This window comes from Trematosphaeria pertusa (genome assembly GCF_010094035.1).
Source record: "Trematosphaeria pertusa strain CBS 122368 unplaced genomic scaffold BU26scaffold_22, whole genome shotgun sequence".
Classification (NCBI taxonomy): Eukaryota; Fungi; Ascomycota; class Dothideomycetes; order Pleosporales; family Trematosphaeriaceae; genus Trematosphaeria; species Trematosphaeria pertusa.
In genome coordinates this window covers 449,116-455,854 of record NW_022987233.1, presented here as the reverse complement: position 1 = coordinate 455,854, position 6,739 = coordinate 449,116, and positions in this window count along the sequence as shown.

The following is a 6,739-nucleotide window of genomic DNA, read 5'->3' as shown; positions in this document are numbered from 1 at the left end:
AAATAACTTAGACCTATTAGTTTTAGACTAAGACTACTACTAATAATAAGAATACACTCTATATTCTATAAGTCTAGACTTAAGCTAGCGCCTAATAACGTACTACTTAATAAGTAAACTAAGGTAGAACTAGACTAGAACTATAAGGTTAAAAGAATACTAGATAGAAAGCGTATATAAGGTTAGTAGAAGTACTAGGTTAGGTAGAAAGAATATCTACTAGAAGAAGACATCTAGAAACTACTAGAAAACCTTAAAAACTACTCTAAGAAACTTAAGAAGTTTTATTAGCGCTACTACCTCTAAGACCTAGAGACTAGAGCCCTAGATTCTCTAGATAACTTTAGTTAAATAACTAAAGAGGATTAACTAAAGAAACAAGAGGTTATAGTTATAAGAGCTACTATACCTTCTACTCTAGCTACTCTAGCTTCTTAATATTAGTAAGGTTCTTTAAAAGTAGCGCGTTATAACGCTACTATACTAGCTCTAACTACTTTTATAGGTATTTACTATAAGTATTAGTAGACTACTAGAACTTACGTAGAAATGCTTTCTAGTAACCTAGCTTAGTGTAAGAATAGTCTATCTCTATATAAAGGTAAGCCTCTATGTATACTAACTCTAACTACTAAGTCTTAGTAAGGCGCTTTGCCTTAAGACTAGCCTTAGACTACTAAGAGCGCAAATTAGCTACTAACTAATCTAGCTTTTCTACCTCTTTCTAATCTAACACCTTATTATAGAACTAACTCTTCGTAATATACTCTAAATAGTAACTAGAGAATACCTCTATAATATAACGTAGGTTATAGAAATAGTAAGCGCTATAAGAGTTATTAGATATATTAGCGCTAGTATATAGAATAAGGTTAGTATAATAGTAATAGTAAACTATTAAAGACTTAGTACGCGTAGGTAGTATAGTAAGAATAGAAAGAGAAGAGAGAGTATAATACTATAGAACTATAGATAGCGCTACTCTTATATAGAAATAATATAGAATAACAAAATACTATACTAAGAAATAGAATAGAGCTTTAGAATAACGCTTTAGAAAAAGAGGTAAGTATTATAATTATAGAATTAGAAATAGAGCTAGCTAACTAGAATAGAGAAAATAGTAGGCTAAGCCTAGAGTTATAGAATAAGAAATTACGTGTAGAGTTATAGAAATAATTAGAGACACGTAACGTAGATTAGATAAATTAGAGAATTAGAACCTAATCTAGAGAATTAGACTCTAATCTAAGTAATCTATAGAAGCTAGAGACTTAGTACCTAATCTAGCTAAGAAGGTATATATATATAACTAGAAGAAGCTTACTTTTTATAGCTTCTTATAGTTATTACTTTGTTTATTAAATTACTACTATAACTTGTAATTTATAGTATTATTACTTCTACCTTTTTATTACTAAAGATTCTAGCCTAAAGTATACCTCTTACCTTCTCTTATAAAAGTAAGCTATAGTCTTAGTTAAGAGAATAGCTTGTAATAATATATCTATAGATTACTCTAATTTAATCTTAAATATCTTCTTTTCTAGACTTTTCTTCTCTTCTATATATTCTATAAAAATAGAAAATATAAGAAATATAAGACTTCTACCTTTCTTCTCTACTTTATTAACTATCTCTAGTTAATTAAAACTCTTCTTTAGAGGTCTCTTTCTTTAACTCTAATTACTTCTTAAATTTATTCTTCTTCTCTTTTTACTTAATAAGTAATTATAGAGTACTTTTTCTTCTAGTAGAGATAAGTACTATTAGATTCTATTAAATAATTATTTAGAGTTAGTTTAATATAGTTTTATTAGAGTTTTTATCTAGTAGACTAGGTATATTTTAAGATATTAGTACTATATTTTATCTAGATAGATCTTAAAGTCTTCTTTTCTATAGCTAATAGCCTTAGTTTATTTCTTCTATAGCTTCTTTATATAGTACTAATAAAAGCTTAGAATAAACTATTATTATTTTTAGATTTTCTCTAATAGTCTTTATTATTTCTTTAATCTTACTTAATTTACTATTAGAGTTACGTTAGTAGAAAGGCTTAATTTAATTTACTATAATTATGTAGAAGAATAGAGCTCTATCTAGCTCTTAAAGGTAATAGTATTCTTTTTCTAGTATAGCTTTAGCTACTTAATATAGACCTCTCTATTTATTATTAACGTACTTTATAGGCGAAAGCCCTACACAAGCAAACTCTCTACGATTTCTTAGTAAGAAAAATTAACGAAAATTAACTCGTTTTTCTTAAATAACTAAGCGAAACTTTAATATTTTTCTATAAAAATTTATATATATATTCTTTATAGTATATTATACCTGCTACTAAAGTTACACTAAGATATATTACGTAATTTAAAAGCTATACATATTTAAGTAACTTTTAAGAAAAAATCTATTTTTCTTCTAGTAAGTACTATTATATCTCTATAATAATCTATAAAACTTATAGTATATAGTATCTATAACCTAATAAAGGTTTCTAGAAAACTTCTATAGAGCTAGCTCTTCTAGATATAGTGTAATAAGAGATAGAAGTTATAATAGTCTAGTTTAGAGATTTACCTAGAGTTATATAACCTTAGGTTACGTAATCTTATTACGTAACCTAGCCTAGCGCCTTAGCGCTTAGCATCTTTATATATAGAGCCTCTTAGAGTATTCTTCTACTTCTTACCTTTAGATAGCTAAATTTAATCTAACCTACTCTACTAGCACCTTTTATTCTTATAGCTTATAGAGATAGTACTATCTATAGCTAACTTATCTAGCTAGGTATTTAGAAACGCTTATAGTAGTAGAGACTGTAAAGCTAGCCCTTATATTATCTAAAGGTTAATACCTCTTAGGCTAGAGACGGCAGTATAATATCTAGCTAAACTAAGTAGCCTTATTAAAAAGCGTTTACTAATAGCTATATTAAGAATTAGAGCTATAAGAGCCTAGTTACTTACTCTAAGAATCTATTAATGTTACTAATTAATTACTTACCTTTTAGCGCTATATAAGACCTACTAGTAAATCTAGTTAGTAGTAGAAAAGATACCTCTAGTAGTAAGCTAAAGAGAGCTATAAGAGCTCTACGTATAAAAGAACTTCTATAGAACTTCTATATATAAAAACTCTTCTCTTTTTTTAAAAACTAGTAATTCTCTACTCTACTAGTAGAGCTAATAATTAGCTACTCTACTAGTAGTATATACTTCTACTTCTTAAATAAGAAGCTATACTTAAGTTAAACTACTTAAATACTATAGGTAAACTCTCGCGAAGTAACTTAGAGAGTAAGACTCTAGTTATATAGTACTCTTTTACCTCTATAATTCTTAAATTCTAGATAGAGAACCTGCTAGCTAGCTACTTAAACTAATATTATTATTACAAATTATCTATTCGACAACACAATATAATTACTAATAAGAATTAGAATATTAACTTTAAATAGAAGCTAGCGTAGCTACGCTAGAGCTTAGTAATACTAAGGTTATTAGTAGTAGATAGCTCTCGTACACTTTCTACCTCTAGAAAGAAACTCTAAAAGCTTTTTCTAGAAAAGCTAAGTAAAATTATTAATAAATTAGTTAGCTAATTACTTATACGCTAGGTACTTAAATAATAGACCTATATATACTACTAGATTACTACTAACGTATTTACTAAAGAAGATACTATATATAGAGAGTATTAGAATCTATAGTAGAAAAAAGCTACTACTTTAGTAAAGATTTAATAGCTATAAGCGTAACTATAATTCTACTCTAGAAGCTAAATACTATCTACTCTATTAACTTAACGCGTAACGCGCTTTATAAATTAGATACTATATATACGTAAAACTTACTTATTACTACTAGATAACTTAATTCTAGGTTCTTATCTAACTACGTATTATAAGGGCTAGGTTCGTAGTCTTTACTACTGTAAGCGCCTCTAGAACACCTAGCTAGGTAAGTTGGCTGCAGGCAGCACTGTCTCTACGAGCTGTAAGGATAAGAGGTGCTAGCAGGGTAGGTTAGGTTAAATTCAGCTATCCAAAGGTAAGGAGTAGAAGAATACTCCAAGGGCTCTCTATATACACAGGGTGCCTATGCCAAGGCGCTAGGCAGGGTTATGTGACTTAGGCGGAGCCGAGTCGGGCCGAAGCACCGAGTCGAAGCCGAGTCGAACCGTTACACGTATCTACTTACTATACTATTAGTAACTAAGTAATATTTAGAAAGCTAAATAAGGCTTTCTACTAAGTTTCTAGACTCTCTATTACTATTAAATAGTAAGGTTATTATCTTTAAGTAATAAAGAGATAGCTTATAAGATAAGCTTTAAGCTAATTATAACTAGTATCTAGAAGAGATAGCTAAGAATACTAAGAAAACTATTATAGCGTATATACGCACGTAGATAGAGAGAGACGCGTACTAGACTTTTTTTATAATTCTACGTTCTCTAAGAAATAGTAGTACGTAGATCTTCTATAAATATATACTTAATTAACTAGAGAGAAGCTATAGAGACCTATATAAGAGGCTAAATACTTACTACGATTTCTAGAAGCTATATTGCTAAAAAGCTACTAATTTCGCGCGCTTCTAGGTTAATTTCTTCTACCTAGCGTAGAAGCGCTAGCTTCTAATAGACTAATAGGTAGAGAAGCTTTATAAGAAGCTTCTAGTAAGTCTACGTATATAGATAGATATCTACTAATATTAGTATACTTATAATTATAATTAATATATAGACCTTACTTAAGACTTTACTAAAGAGCTTACCTAAAAAGAAGCTTACGTATCTAGAAAGGTTAAAAAACGTAATACGCTTACGTTAACGCTACGTTACGCGCCTACTACTCTACTAGGTATTTTACTAACCTCTAATAAAGCTCTAGTAATTAGAAAGCTAGTTACCTACTTTTAATACTAGTAACCTAGCTATATAAGCTATAATTACCTAAGCGCTCTTACTACGTAGAAAGCTATTAAGAACGTTAATCTAGAGAAGAAGTCTATAGAGTCTATAGAGCTATAAGTACCTAAGAATAACACGTTAGAATATAAATCTAATAATTTAAAAAAAGTCTAGCTCTAGAAGAAGTCTTCTCTCTAGAGCTACCTACTAGAGTAATAAACCTACGCGAAAAGCTATTTAGTAGTTCTACGTTTACTCTACTCTACTAAATATCTATAAATAGCCTTATAATTAAGCTTAGAGGTTTAATTAATACTAGAGTAGGTAGCTATATTCTAGTATATCTAAAGTACCTTTAGACTCTTAGAAAAAACCTCTACGTTAAGCTAGCGCGTATAGAACTTATTCCTCTTACTAGATATAATAGACAACCTAATAGCTAGATAGATAAATACTTTAAAGCTAATTTAGTACTAGAAAGCTACTAAATATATACCTACTTTATATATTATAATACTAGCTACTATAATATAATAATTAGTTATAAGCTACTTAAAGAAGTTAACGTTTAGGTTAACTATAAGTAGCGCGCACTAATATAGCTAGATACTAATTAATTAATTAATTATAAACGTAACGCGTTTATCTTTATATAAGCCTCTTAATCTACTACTAAAGCTTAAGTAGCTTACTAAGCTAATACTAATTACTATAACGCTCTAATATTAGTAGTAGAAAAGCTAAGAGTAATATAATAAGAGAAGAGAGAATTATAGTACTAGAAACTTTAAGAAAACCTACGCAAAATAGACTAGTAGCTTAAGAATCTTAACTTACCTACTAGGTTACCCTGTAAGCTAAAAAAGCTACCTGTTTTGTAAGAAATATGCTTAAAGGCTAGGCTTAACGTTAATATAATTAGTACTGCTATCTTTATAATTAACGCGCGTTAAAAAGATACTATAATTAGGTATCTTAGTATCTATAAGGTTAATTAGCTTATTACTAATAGAAAGAAAACTCTAGTTACTAATCTAGAGAAGAAACTTTGCTAACTAGTTACTAATAAGCTTCTATTCTCTAGATATACTAGCGTAACTATAGTCTATTTCTTAAAAAAGAATTCTAATACTCTACTACTATATAGAGAAGGCGTAGATTATAATATTAAGCTTATAGTAGAAAACACCTTAATAAATAGTTCTCTTTATAGCATATTACTAGAGTACCTATAGTTAGTATATAATTACCTAGAGAACTATCTTTATTATAGCTTTATTATTTATAGTAATACGTTATACGCGTTACTAGTTCTATTTACTAAAAAGCTAGAAAGAGAATAGAGGTTCTACGTTAACTATTAAAAGCTTAACGCTATTATAAAAAAAGACGTCTATTCTATTCTTCTTATCTAGAAAACGCTTATACGTCTATTACGCGCTAAGGTCTTTACTAAGTTAAATATAAGGTAAGCTTTCTACTAGATCTAGCTAAATAAGTTAGTAGAGAATCTAACGTCTTTCTATATATAGTATAGTAACTATAAGTATTAAGTTCTACTCTTTAGCCTCTATAATAGCTCTACTATCTTTTAGTAATATATTAATAAGGTGTTATATAGCTTGCTAGATAATTTCTATATAGCCTATATTAATAATATTCTTATTTATTTAGAGAATCTACTTAAGTATAAAGTCTATATTATCTAGATACTTAATTAGTTATATAAAGCTAGGTTATAAGTAGATATTAAGAAATCTAAATTTACTATTAAAAGTACTAAGTTTCTAGAATTAATTATAAGTACTAATAGAATCTA